The sequence below is a fragment of the Bison bison genome, unplaced genomic scaffold, assembly GCF_000754665.1.
Source record: "Bison bison bison isolate TAMUID 2011002044 unplaced genomic scaffold, Bison_UMD1.0 scf7180017851357, whole genome shotgun sequence".
Lineage (NCBI taxonomy): Eukaryota > Metazoa > Chordata > Mammalia > Artiodactyla > Bovidae > Bison > Bison bison.
Genome location: NW_011481930.1, coordinates 54,935 through 69,078, shown reverse-complemented (window position 1 = coordinate 69,078; position 14,144 = coordinate 54,935). Strand labels below are relative to the sequence as shown.

General features: G+C 43.1%; 2 pseudogenes across 1 annotated transcript; one reads left to right on the top strand and one right to left on the bottom strand.

The window, feature by feature from the left end:
- Window positions 1–968: 968 nt before the first annotated feature.
- On the top strand, window positions 969–5,844 carry LOC104996296 (annotated as a pseudogene).
- A 5,595-nt stretch (window positions 5,845–11,439) lies between these two features.
- On the bottom strand, window positions 11,440–12,433 carry LOC104996278 (annotated as a pseudogene). Its single transcript, XR_826160.1, has one exon. The product of XR_826160.1 is annotated as an ATP synthase F(0) complex subunit B1, mitochondrial pseudogene (transcript).
- Window positions 12,434–14,144: the final 1,711 nt, after the last annotated feature.

Genomic DNA, 14,144 nt, shown 5'->3' with positions numbered 1-14,144 from the left:
GAGTGCAGGGGGTTCAGTCCGGCTCCAGCCTGAGGGCGGAGAGACCTGTTTTCCAGCTGAAAACAGGAGCTGGGGACTGTATGTGTGAGAAGAGGTAGGGTCTAGGGGGTTGGATCAAGTCAGGACATTTTGAGACTCTTTAATATTCAAACAATATTAAAGATTTCCCTTATACAAGGTTTATGGTGTGAATAGTGATGACAGCCCCTGTATACTGTTGTCCTCTGTATCTGAGAGTTCCTCCTCTGTAGATATGGGAATGATATAAGGGACTTGAGAATCCTCCAATTTTGGTAACTGCAGAGATGACTGTATGGTGATTTATATTAAATTATCATGGGATTTGCTATACCCAAAAACTCTGTGATGCTGGCTCTATTGTATATCATTGGCAGCGTTTTTAAAATGATGATAAAATATGAATGGGCTTCCCTGGTGACTCAGTGGTAAAGAATTCACCTGCAATGCAGGAGATGCAAGAGATGTGGGTTCAATCCTGGGGTTGAGAAGATCCCCTCGAGTAAGAAATGGCAACCTACTCCAGTATTCTTGCCTTGGAAATCTCATGGGCAGAGGAGCCTGGCAAGCTACAGTATGTGGGATCCCAAAGAGTCGGACATACGAGTGACTGAGCACACACACACACGCAAAATACACATAGCACAAAATTTGCCATCTGAAACATTTTTAAGTGTCCAGTTTAACAGTGTGGCACATTTTGATGCAACATATTTTGCTTCCCTCAATTCTCATACACTTCCAGTAATTTCAAAAGACATTAAAAGCTTTATTCATGTTTGTAGAAACCATAGCTCAGAGATGAAGAATTTGTCTGATGTGTTATTTTGCCCCCTGCACCCCTTAACTCCATTGTTCCAAGGAATTATACTCTCAGGGTCAAGAGCCAATGGACATTCTTGATGGCTTTGTGTTTTCTGCAGATCGGAGCCACTTCAATTATGTCTAGGATGCTGCGTCAGTATGTTCGCCAATTTGGCCAGAAACTTATCCACAAGCGGCCACTGGAGCCCAGACAGGAGTCTGAGAGAACCACAGCTTATCTGAACACCCTCGACCTGGTGGCCGTGGGTGTGGGCAGCACCCTGGGAGCTGGTGTGTACATCCTGACTGGTGAATTAGCCAAAGTGAGAGCTGGACCAGCAACTGTCGTCTTCTTCCTGGTGGCCGCCTTGTCTTGTGTGATGTCTAGTCTCTGCTTTACTGAGTTTGGGGCCCAGGTACCATGCTCTGGTACTGCGTATCTCTACAGCTATGTCACCATGGGTCAACTGTGTGCCTTCATCACTGGCTGGAACCTCATACTGTCCTATGTCACTGGTGAGGTGATGGATTGAGGGGAGAGTGTGGGGCTTCAGATCAGGAAAGTAGGAGGTAGGTTTCAGGTCTTCACTCATTCATGAGAGCGTTGTTTTTGACCTTGTGGAGTGAAATGGATAATAGTGGCAAGAAAATCCCACAACTTCATTGTACTTAAGTCTATTCTGTTTTTCTTAAATAATTGGACCAAGAACCCAGAGGAAAGGGAACTGTAGGGAGCGGGTGAGAGGGAGGCATGGCCCACAGGCTCATCCCCTCCCCTTAGTGAAGTCTTTGCTCAGCTGTTGCCTTCATGGTATTTTATTTACACCTGGACTTAAAATTTCAACCCACATCTTCCAGCTCTCCTGATCCCAACTTTCTGTTATATTTTCTTTTATAAAATTGATCTCCTCATAGCATATTAAACAGCTGACCTATTTTGTGAATCATCTGGGTCTGCCTTCTCCAATCCATGAAAAGAAACTCTTTGAGATTAAATATTTTGTTTGAGCCACCCCCCCCAAATATAACATATCAAGAATAGATTTATGCTTGTCAATGAATATTCCTTCTTCTGTTGCTGCAGCCACAGCCAGTGTGGCCAGGGCATGGAGCTACATCTTTGACAACCTGATTGGGAACCACATCTCTCAGGTGTTACAAGAATCTTTCTCTGAATATGCCTTACTTCTTGGCCAGGTATCTAGATTTTTTTGCCCTGGGCCTGGTGCTGCTGGTCACAGGTGAGACAGGGGTCAGTGATAGGAAGCAGGGAGTAAGGTGTGGAAGGGGGAAGTGGGGAGGGAAAGGCTTGGGATTGAAGAATGCTAGGGGATTAGGACTGGAAAGAAGGATGTGTGACACAAAAGACTGGAAGGCAAGACATAGACCATTGTTTCCACACTTGGCATTATTGACAGTCTGGACTGGATCATTCAAAGGTGTGGAAGTGTGCACTTCAGGTTTAAACAAAAAAAAAAATTCTTGTTGGATGTTGAGTAGCATCTCTGAGAAAATCAGAATGTCTCCAGACATTTCCAAAAGTCAACAGGTGGACAAATCACCCCAACTGAGGATCAATTACTTAGACCTATAAGTTTCTTCTCTGTATTAAGACCAAATATGGGTTATCATTTTATAAAAAATATCTTTTAAAATTTTTGTTTATGTATTTGGCTGTGATGGAAATTAGATATGGTGCACAGACTCTCTACTTGTGCCACTCAGGCTCCAGTGTGCAAGGGCACAGGCTTGCTTGCTCTGCAGCCTGTGGGATCTTAGTTCCCTGACTACGGATCAAACGCACATCCCCTGCATTGCAAGGCAGATTCTTAAACACTGGGCCATCAGGGAAGTCCCCAAAGATGTGTTTTAATTGAGAGGAAATTAATATAGCATAAAATTAAACATTTTATTATTTTTCCCAGCTGTATTGAAATATGAATACAACACTATATAAATTTAAGGTTTACATGAGATGATTTGGTAGATGTATATATTGTGAGGTGATTGTCACCATAAGAATTTAACCATCTTAAAGTGTACAATTCAGTGGGACTTAGCTGTTGGGCAACCATCACCTCTATATAGTCCAAAACATGTTCATCACGCTAAAGAAAACCCTGTACCACTGAACAGTCACTTCCATCTGTCCACTACCACCAACCGCCAGCCCCGGGCAACTACTAGTCTGCTTTCTGTTTCTATGGATTTGGCTATCTTGGATGTCTCATACGCCATCTTGCCCACAGGACTACAGGTTCTGGGAGTTCGTGAGTTGACCCTGGTTAACAAAGTGTTCACAGTCATCAACATTTTGGTCCTCAGCTTCATCATCCTCTCTGGTTTCATTAAGGGAGACCTGCACAACTGGAAGCTCACAGAACAGGACTACATGTTGAACACATCTGGATCCACTGACACCTCTAGGTTAGAAGGGTTCTCTTGGTCATTGTAATGCATGTGAGGGTGCAGAACTGGGCATATGGTGGGGACTAAAGAGATCTTGGCTGATGGATCCAGATAACAGGGTCCTGGAGCCAGGACTTGTGATATGAAGGGAGAAGCCCAATAGAGGTGGCTGAACTCACTTTACCCAACTTCTTCCTTATCCCTTCTCTCATCATAGCTTTGCCCCTATGGGTTCTGGAGGGTTTGTGCCCTTTGACTTTGAAGGAATTCTCCATGGAGCAGCTACATGTTTCTACGCATTTCTTGGTTTTGATTTCATTGCCACTAGAGGTAACATGGTTATTGTGTGTTCCATCAGGGGTTTGGGGCCAATTTGGCTGCCCTTGGCATTAGGAGTTGGGAGAAGGTGATCCTGGTTTTGAACATTGAGAAGGGAATGTAATTTTGTGATTTCACTCCAGTGTTTACCTGACCCAGTACTTTCCCCCATCCTGCAGGGGGAGAAGCCCTAAATCCTCAGCAGTCCATCCCCATCAGCATCATGATCACGCTCTTCATCTGCTTTTTGGCATATTTTGGTGTCTCAGTGGCACTCACCCTCATGGTCCCCTACTACCAGATTCATCATGACAGCCCCATCCCACAGGCTTTTCTCCACGTTGGCTGGGACCCTGCCAGATATGTCGTGGCTGTTGGCACCCTCTGTGCTCTTACATCCAGGTCAGTATCATGGCTTTCTCCCCATCTACTGTCAGATGCTCAGGTATCCCAGGCCTCAGCATTGAGAGACAAGAGGGAAGGACACCTTGCCCCATGTAGACTAGGGAACAGATGCCCTGGTCTCTCCTGCTTCTCCACATCCCCAACATGCTCCCATTTCCTCTTCCAGCTGCCTTGGTACCATGTTCACCACCCCTCCTGTGATCTGTGCAATGGCAGAAGACAGGCTCCTTTTCTGGGGCCTTGCGCAGATCCATGCCCGCACCTGTACTCCCATCATGGCCATCATGTCTGCTGGAAACCTTGCAGGTGGATAAACAAAACCCTCTACTTCATTGTTTGACTTCCCTCCCTTGCATGTTTCCAGTGGTTTCTCACGCTCTCTCCCCACCTTGTTCATGCCCTCTTTCTAGGGGTCATGGCATTACTCTTTGAGTTCAGGGATCTTGTGGACTTCGTGTCAATTGGGACTCTGTTTACTCCCTGGTGGCTTTTTCTGTGCTTGTCCTCAGGTGAGACTCCACTACACCTTGACTGGGGACCTTGGACTTGTGGGGATTAATGGGGTTGTAATCATCTTCTGCCTTCATGCTACCTTCTAAATGTGTTTCTCTGCTTAATGCAGAACAGATGTGGAATAAGCTGTGTGATGTTGGATGAGCAGGGGCTGCTGTTAATACTGCCATAATGCCTCTAATTCAGGTACCAGTGAGATTAGAATTTAAGCAAGAAGGAGAAAACTGAGGTGAAGCCCGAAGTTGAAGGAAGTTCTTTCGACTCTGTACCTAAAGCAGGAAACTCAAATATTCTAAAGAGCCTAGGGTTTTCTACCAGCACCAACCCCACCCAGAAATCTGGCCAGATTGTCTATGGATGTGCCTCCCTGCTTGGTGAGCACTGGGATTTCTCTTTGGTCATACTCTGAAACTGACAAGATGGGTGGGATTCTGTGTCTTTGGCAGTTAAGGAGGAGTCATGGAGATATGATGGCCCTTTCTGATGTAAGCAGTTTCATGGGTGGACTCAAGATCCTGACATCTTTGTCTTCTGGGTCCAGCCTGTTCTCCTCCTCCTTGACCCTTGCAGTTCTCCTGCTGATAATCCTGAGCCTGGTCCTGGCCCAGTGGCCCAGACGTGTGTTCTCTGGAGACCCCATGCTCACAACAGTGGCTGTGCTGCTGCTGCTGCTCATCACTGGGGTCACGGTCATCATCTGGAGGCAGCCTCAGGACCCCACTGCTCTTTACTTCAAGGTAAGTGACCTTACATGTCCAAACTGTCCACCTTGAGTGAATGAAGTCTGCATGCTTTGAGGTCTAAACATCTTTGCTGGACAAAGGAAGAAGGAAATTTGCTAAAACAAATGGACCCTTCCCTGGCCCACACTCAGCACTTTACATATACAATCTCAGTAGGCACTGAACATACAGCCTGAATTGGACTGAATGTAGGGTAGGGTAGGGTCTCCCTTTCAGATGTCTGGGCTATGTTGAGAGATTAACTGACTCTACCCACAGGCCCCTGCTCTGCCTGTCCTCCCACTGGTGAGCATCTTTGTGAATGTTTACCTGATGATGCAGATTACCTCTGGGACCTGGGCCCAGTTTGGTATCTGGAATGTGATTGGTAAGTGGTTTTCTGGGATAAAGACTCCACTTGAGTGACTGAACCCAAGCTGAACTCCCCCAAACTGTCTTAATAGGAGACTTCTTGGGCCTCTGTAAATGAGGAGAGCACCTACTTTTCCTTCTCACTGTCTCATTTTCCTATTAGGATTTCTCATATACTTTGGATATGGGATCCGACACAGCCTGGCAGAGAACAACCATCAACAGCCACCAGCCTCCACCTCCAAGACTTGACAAAAACATATCAGGTCCTGAAGCATCTTAACCACAGGAAAGAGATGCTATGTGGAACCACTCCATACACTGGAGGATCTGCTGGTTCAAGAGACACTTTGAGCCTCGATGGAGTATGAAGGTGGAAGGCATTTACAGCTGCGTATTTTTGCCAGTGGACAAAATGACTTTGATGTTTTACAATTTGTAAGCAAATTTTTTAAAGCATAATATTCATATAGATTCCTGGGCTAGGAAGATCCAGTATTCTTGGGATTCCACAGTATTCTTGTGGCTCAGCTGGTAAAGATTCTGCCTGCAATGTGGGAGACCTGGGTTCAACCCCTGGGTTGGGAAGATTCCCTGGAGAAGAGAAAGGCTATCCACTCCAGCACTCTAGCCTGGAGAATTCTATGGACAGTCCATGGGTTTGCAAAGAGTCAGACATGACTGAGTCATTCCCTTTATTCATATAGAATAGTTCATGCATCAGAAGTGAGCAACAAGATGATTTTTCACAAAGAAAGTACAACAACATAACCAGCAACTAGAGGAAGAAATAAAATATTAACATGCACATAAGAAGCACCTTCTTGTACCTAATTCCAGCAAAAACACAGAGATTGAAATTTCAAAAGGAAACACACATAACTATATATTTTGTCTAGAGTTACACTTTACATTCAGTTCAGTTCAGCTGCTCAGTCGTGTCCGACTCTTTGAGACCCCGTGAATCGCAGCACACCAGGCCTTCCTGTCCATCACCAATTCCTGGAGTTCACCCAGACTCACATCCATTGAGTCAGTGATGCCATCCAGCCATCTCATCTTCTGTCGTCCCCTTCTCCTCCTGCCCCCAACCCCTCCCAGCATCAGACTCTTTTCCAATGAGTCAGCTCTTTGCATGAGGTGGCCAAAGTACTGGAGTTTCAGCTTTAGCATCATTCCTTCCAAAGAAATCCCAGGGCTGATCTCCTTCAGAATGGACTGGTTGGATCTCCTTGCAGTTCAAGGGACTCTCGAGAGTCTTCTCCAACACCATAGTTCAAAAGCATCAATTCTTCGGTGCTCAGCCTTCTTCACAGTCCAACTCTCACATCCATACATGACCACAGGAAAAACCATAGCCTTGACCAGACGAACCTATGTTGGCAAAGTAATGTCTCTGCTTTTCAATATGCTATATAGATTGGTCATAACTTTCCTTCCAAGGAGTAAGCGTCTTTTAATTTCATGGCTGCAGTCACCATCTGCAGTCATTTTGGAGCCCAAAAAAATAAAGTCTGACACTGTTTACACTGTTTCCCCAACTATTTCCCATGAAGTGATGGGACCGGATGCCATGATCTTCATTTTCTGAGTGTTGAGCTTTAAGCCAATTTTTCCCCCTCCTCTTTCACTTTCATCAAGAGGCTCTTTAGTTCTTCGCTTTCTGCCATAAGGGTGGTGTCATCTGCATATCTGAGGTTATTGATATTTTTCCTGGCAATCTTGATTCCAGCTTGTGCTTCTTCCAGTCCAGCGTTTCTCATGATGTACTCTGCATATAAGTTAAATACAGCCTTGACGTACTCCTTTTCCTATTTGGAACCAGTCTGTTGTTCCATGTCCAGTTCTAACTGTTGCTTCCTGACCTGCAAACAAATTTCTCAAGAGGCAGATCAGGTGGTCTGGTATTCCCATCTCTTTCAGAATTTTCCACAGTTTATTGTGATCTGCACAAAGGCTTTGGCATAGTCAATAAAGCAGAAATAGATGTTTTTCTGGAACTCTTTTGCTTTTTCCATGATCCAGCGGAAGTTGGCAATTTGATCTCTGGTTCCTCTGCCTTTTCTAAAACCGGCTTGAACATCAGGAAGTTCATGGTTCATCAGGAAGCCTGGCTTGAAGAATTTTGAGCATTACTTTACTAGCGTGTGAGATGAGTGCAATTGTGCGGTAGTTTGAGCATTCTTTGGCATTGCCTTTCTTTGGGATTGGAATGAAAACTGACCTTTTCCAGTCCTGCTGAGTTTTCCAAATTTGCTAGCATACAAATAGGTTGGAAGTAACAGTAAGGGACTTCCCTGGTGGCTCAGACAGTAAAGCATCTGCCTACAATGCGGGAGACCCAGTTTCAATCCCTGGGTGGGGAAGATCCCCTGGAGAAGGAAATGGCAATCCACTCCAGCATTCTTGCCCGATAAATCCCATGGACGGAGGAGCCTGGTAGGCTACAGTCCATGGGGTCGCAAAGAGTCGGTCATGATTGAAAGACTTCACTTTCAACAGTAAGGGAACAGATATAATGTGCAAATGTAATAGTAGAAAGCCAAGGCAGCTATATTAATATCAAACAAAGTAGACTTTAAGAAAAAGAGAATACTCACTGATAAATTGGATCATTTCATAATGATAAAGCAAAACAGTCATTTTTATCCCTCCCCAACTTTATTGAGTTATAGTGTAGTGGTGGTGGTTTGGTCCCTAAGTCATGTCCAACTCTTTGTGACTCCATGGACTGTAGCCCTCCAGGCTCCTCTGTCCATGGAATTTTCCAGGCAAGAATACTGGAGTGGGTTGCCATTTCCTTCTCCAAGGAATCTTCCCCAACCCAGGGATCGAACTCATGTCTCCTGCATTGCAGGTGGATTCTTAACTGACTGAGCCACCAGGGAAGCCAGTCACATAATCTTAGAGTTACACAACAGAGTTGATGGGGGAAAGTTCTTTATTGAAAAAATACTTTGCCAGAGGAGAGGGAAGTGGGTGGGAAGTAATGGTTGGTTGATAAATGGCTAGAGTTGCATAGAACTAAAAGGAAGTGAAATTGGAGAGAAAAGATTAAAATGTGTTGCTGCAGAATTAATGTTTAAATTGGGCTTATGGACATTGAAGACATTGGTAATAATGAAGTAGAGGACTGTTGGTGGGAATGAACAGCTGATGTAGAGTGAACGAGGGATGGAGGTCAAGATATTGAGTACAAGTTATTAGATTAATTTAAAAACAGATAAGGATGACAGAATTAGGACATACAGTATCTTACAAGTTCTGAGATAACAGGCTTAGAAAGCAGTTCATGGAGACTGATTCTTTTGAGTAAAGCTTTGATGGAAGAGGCTGACATCACCTGATTGCTGTTCTTCCCTTACTGCTGGGGGACAACCAGATATCCCGTGCTACCCAATGTGCTGTTACAGGCAACACAGAATACTGTCCATGAAAGAGTCTTGATGAGAAGTTGAATCAGAATGTATTCAAGCTTCTAGTTCAACTGCTAGTTCGTAGAAGACATTAAGAGTTTCATCCAAAAACATTATTAGCCAAAACCAGAATGTGGACAATTCTCTAGCAAAGAAAAATGATGCACTTTCTGTAACAATTAAATGATATGACCCAAAGTGGAGAGTTAATGTAGACATACCTTGGAGATTTGGTTCCAAACCACTGCAATAAGGAGAATTGGCAATAAAGAGAGTCACACAATTCTTTGTTTTTCCAGTGCATATAAGCTATTTTATACTACAATGTAGTCTGTTCAGTGTGCTATAGCACTGTCTAATTAAACAATGTGTAGACCTTATTTTTAAAGATGTTATCGCTAAGAAATGCTTACCATTATCTGATGACTCAAGGTTGCCACAAAGCTTCAATTGTAAAAAAGTAAAAAATACAGTATTTGCAAAACACAACAAAGAAACTTAAATCTGTAAATACGTATGTATCTTTATATTCAATTTATATGTAATTAATACATATAAGTATTAATATTCATAAAATGTGTATCTATGTAAAGTATTTGTATTAAAACAGTACATAATGTATAGAACTTTATAATTGGGTAAATTAATTAAAATGCAGTAAAAGCGTACACTGTGGGTGTGGGTACATTCACTAAGTTTTGTCTGACTCTTTGAAATATGGACTGTAGCCCGCCAGGTTCCTCTGTCCATGGGATTCTCCAGGCAAGAACACTGGAGTGGGTTGCCGTTCCCTTCTCCAGGGGATATTCCCAACCCAGCGATCAAACACACATCTCCTGGACTGGCGAGCGGATTCTTTACCACAGACCCACATGGGAAGCCATTTTATAGATTATGCATTTGATCCATCATCTCAGTTTCCTGTACAATCATTTGTATGTGTGGTTTGGGCAGCAGACTTTAAGCAGATGGGGATATATGTCATGAGTAACTTGATAGCTAGGGAAAGGATAATAATATTAAAATAATAAGCATCTATAAAGCCATGTGGAAAATTTGCTTAGTCCCAAGGGGAACCAACTAATCAGGTCACTGAAAGGGTCAGTCTATGTTACATTTTGCAACCATTTTGCCCCTTGGAAAATTTTTTCTATGTATGTCTCAATGTCTTCTGAGGTAGTAATGTAAGTCAAAGAAGTCATGTGAGTAATAGTATAATGTCTTCTTGTTTCGCCAGTAGAAAATCTAGGGCAATTCTATTCTCTAAAACCTACTTTGGCTGAGGGTTTTAGGTATATCTGTTGTGCTACAATTCTTTCTGTGGTTTCTTCAGTTATTTGAGCAATGGTGGCTTATAGATTTCTAAGTATATTTCTGTTTACACATACCCTTGGGCTAGGAACCAAGATTCCCAAAGACTTTGCCACCAGCTATCTTGGTATCCTGCTAACATGGATCTCTTGACTCTGTAATGGGGAGGTAACATAATGACCCAATACCATAAACCTACTTGCCAGTTATTGAGACATACCTTGGTTAGATGGATTAGTTCCAGAACCACATATGAAGCCAAAACCCAGGAGAGCAGAAGGCAGATTTGGACAGATGGGGACCCTCATACACTCTTGTTGGGAATGTAAATTTGTGCAAACACTATAAAACACAATATGGAGGTTTCTCAAAAAGCTAAAAATAGAACTACCATCTGACCCAGCAAGTCCACTCCTGGGTATATATCCAATAAAAACAAAAACACTAATTTGAAAAGATGCATGCCCTTCTATGTTCATAGCAGCATTATTCACAATTGCCAACAAATGGAAGCAACCTAAGTATCCATCAACAGATGAATGGATAGGCCTTCCCAGGTGGTCCATTCACCTTCCAATGCAGGGTACACAGATATATGATGCCTAGTCCAGGAAAATCCTACATGCCATGGGGAAACTAAGCCTGTGAACCACAGCTACTGAACCCACATCCTGCAAATACTGAGGCCCTTGCAGCTAGAAACCATGCTCTGCAACAAGAAAAACCCCTGCAATGAGAAGCTTGCTCACTGCAACTAGAGAGTAGTCCCCACTTGTTAAAACTAGAAAAAGCCCACGTGCAACAAGGGAGACCCAGCACAGCCAAAAGTAATATAAGTAAATAATTTTTAAAAAAGAAATCAGATGAATGGATAAAGAAGATGTCATATAAATATTTATATGTGTGTGTGTGTATATATACATATAATGATATACTACGCAGCTGGAAAAAGAACTAAAACTCTCCACAATAGCTTAATCTACTTCACTCCGTCTTGTGCGGTTGGCTTTATTTTTTTTGTTTGTTTGTTTCAACTGTCACTTTATTGTTAAGATGGCTGAATTAATTACAAATTTAAACTAAAATTTTGACTATTTTTAGCCAGGTACCAAATTTTATTCAAGCAAGATGAATTAGAGAAAGATCTTACTGGCCAATAGATTGTTTCAATTCTCTCATTGTATCAGACTCAAAACTTTTCATTTATAGGAAAGGTAAACTGTAACTTCAGTAGATAGCAATACAGAAAGATTTTATCACATTGACTGGTTTCCATTTAGTCAGTCAACTGTTTCTAGCTGTCTTAATAGGGATAGATGTGTTTACATAACTGGCTGAGCTTGAGCCTTCTTTGCGAGCAGCTTTAGATCTGCAATGCACTTGGCGATTGTTTCCTTCTCCTGCTGTGCAGAGATGCTCTGCACCACATGCTTCTCCGCCCAGTTTATCATGTGCTCTTGTTCCTTCTGACGCATCATAATTCTGCACAGAGATGTGATAGTCCAGGCGATTCTTTACCTCCCGGTATACTCTATGCAGCTGTTCCCGGTAAGTAACCTCCAAGGCCATAGCAATGTTATTCCTTTGAACATCAAAAAGGTAATGGCGCTTTTGAACCAGTGCCTGCTGTGACTTCTCCATATCAATAGCATCCTGGATTTGTTTGATGGACGCCTGTTTCACCTCTTCCAGTTGGGCAATTTTTTGCTCATTGAGTTTATCAGCAAATTCCCCAACAGACGCACCATGTTTTTTAACTATATAGACAAGGAACCCTATTGTTGATATGACAGAGAAGGTCTCTGGAGTTATCGCGTATATTTCTTTGGAGAGTAAACGTAAGATAAGCCCAGTTCCAAGCACATAGGGTCCTGTTACACCAGTTTTAGGATAAAGGAACTGAAAGAATTCCTCAGGGAGCAGCCCAAAACGAACTTTTCCTCCATGTTCAGGAAGAGGTGGTACAGGGGCAAGATTTGGCTGCCCTGTGTGAAAGATCCTCGTTGCCTGCAATACCCCTGGACGGAGGAGGGCTGCGTTCTTCAGAGATGGGGCTGCTGCGGCGGTGGCAGAAAGTACCACCCGGGACAGCATTGTCAGGTAGCGTTCACCCAGCAATCTTCCCGCCCCAGTGACCCTGACAGAAGAATCTGTTAGGGACAGAAGCAAGATGGACTCTCACAAGTCTCGCGAGAAGAGCGTGGGGTTGGCTTTAAAAAACAAAATGACAATAATGTAAATCAACTATACCTCAATTTTTAAAGAAGTTAATGTAATAGTCAACCACTTATATTTAAGACCCATGTTGCTGGTTTGTGCTCAGTGTTTTAGCATGTGGGTCATCTCATGGAGGTCAGAATCTAGTCAACGCTTTACCAGTACCACCATCACCCCCTCACCACTCCACTTCCTGCTCCCGGCTTTTCCTTCTTGAGGAGCAGAGCTCCTGACCTCTCACATCAAGTATCACTTCTCTGTCTCTGTGTTTACTCTCCCAGCAACAGAACTCCTTCAGGAAGACCAAGTCACATCCCCTTTATCCTCTCCCATTAACTGTTCAAGACTCAACAAAGCGCAGTGCTTGTCAATGTTTGTGTTGCTTGAATTCACATCAGACATGTTAAGCTGGGGCATAGCTGAGCTTGAAGGTCCCCACACTGGGGTGTCTCAGGTCAGGTGCAGACTGTGGGGAGTCGAGTCATGTAAGAGGACTGGGAGGTAGCAGGGTTGAGTGGGATCTCAAGTCTTACAGCTTGTATTTCTCAAGGTCCTTGATCTCAAGTGTCCACAGAAATGATCAATGAAAAGTACATAACTGAAATAGGAAAGAATTTTCTTTGAGCCAAATTGAGGGCTGCAGCAAGGGAGACAGTGTCCCTATAGTTCTGAGGAACTGCTCTGCTGAAGCATGTCATCCAGCACATTCTTCTACCTCATCCAAGCAAAGGACATATATATCAACATGACAGGGTGTATTCCTTCAAGGTTTCAAAAGAGAAAGACTTCATACACAGCAAGATGGCAGCTCCCTGGTGACTGGGAAGGGAGCCTTATCTCCCAGAGAGTGCTGACACTCATGCCATGAGGAGGGAGTTACTCATCCTTATCTTCAAAACAAATGCTCTTTACCTCACTAGTTAAAGAAGACATTCTGTGAGGGTTCTGTTCACACAAAATTTAGGCTGAATCATGTATTATAAGTCAAAACGATGTCCCCATACCTCAATATGTGAACATCTTCTCCATCACAAGCAGATAAAAATCTTAGAACTGTTTGATTCAGTGATTCTACTTTTGATGATGTAAGCAGAAGGATTGAATGCACACTCTGGAAGAGATATGTGCAAATTCCTGTTCACAGCATGTTTCACAATAACTAAAGCATGAGAGCAACACAAGTTTTCCATTGATCAAGAATGTATAAGCCAATATGGTAGGTACCCTCAATAGACTATTGTTCACCATTAAAAAGAAAGGGAATTCTAACACAAGATACAATAGGGATGACCTTGTGGACATTTAACTAGGTAAAATAAACCTGACAGGAAAGGAGAGATATGGAATGACTCCACTTACAATGAAGTACCTGGAGTGGTCAGATTCATAGAGACAGAATGTAGAAGGGTAATTGCCAGGAACTGTGAACGGGAAATGGGAATTACTATTGAATGGAACAGAACTGATGTTTTTGCAAGATGAAAAACTTCTGAAGTTTGCACAAAATTTGGAGGTACTTAACACAACTGACCTACAGACTTAAAAATGGCTAAAGTGGTCAATTTTGTGTTATGGGTATTTTACCACACGTAAAAAAACCTCTCAGAAACACCCCGCTGACTGCAGAAGAGTCAGGGCT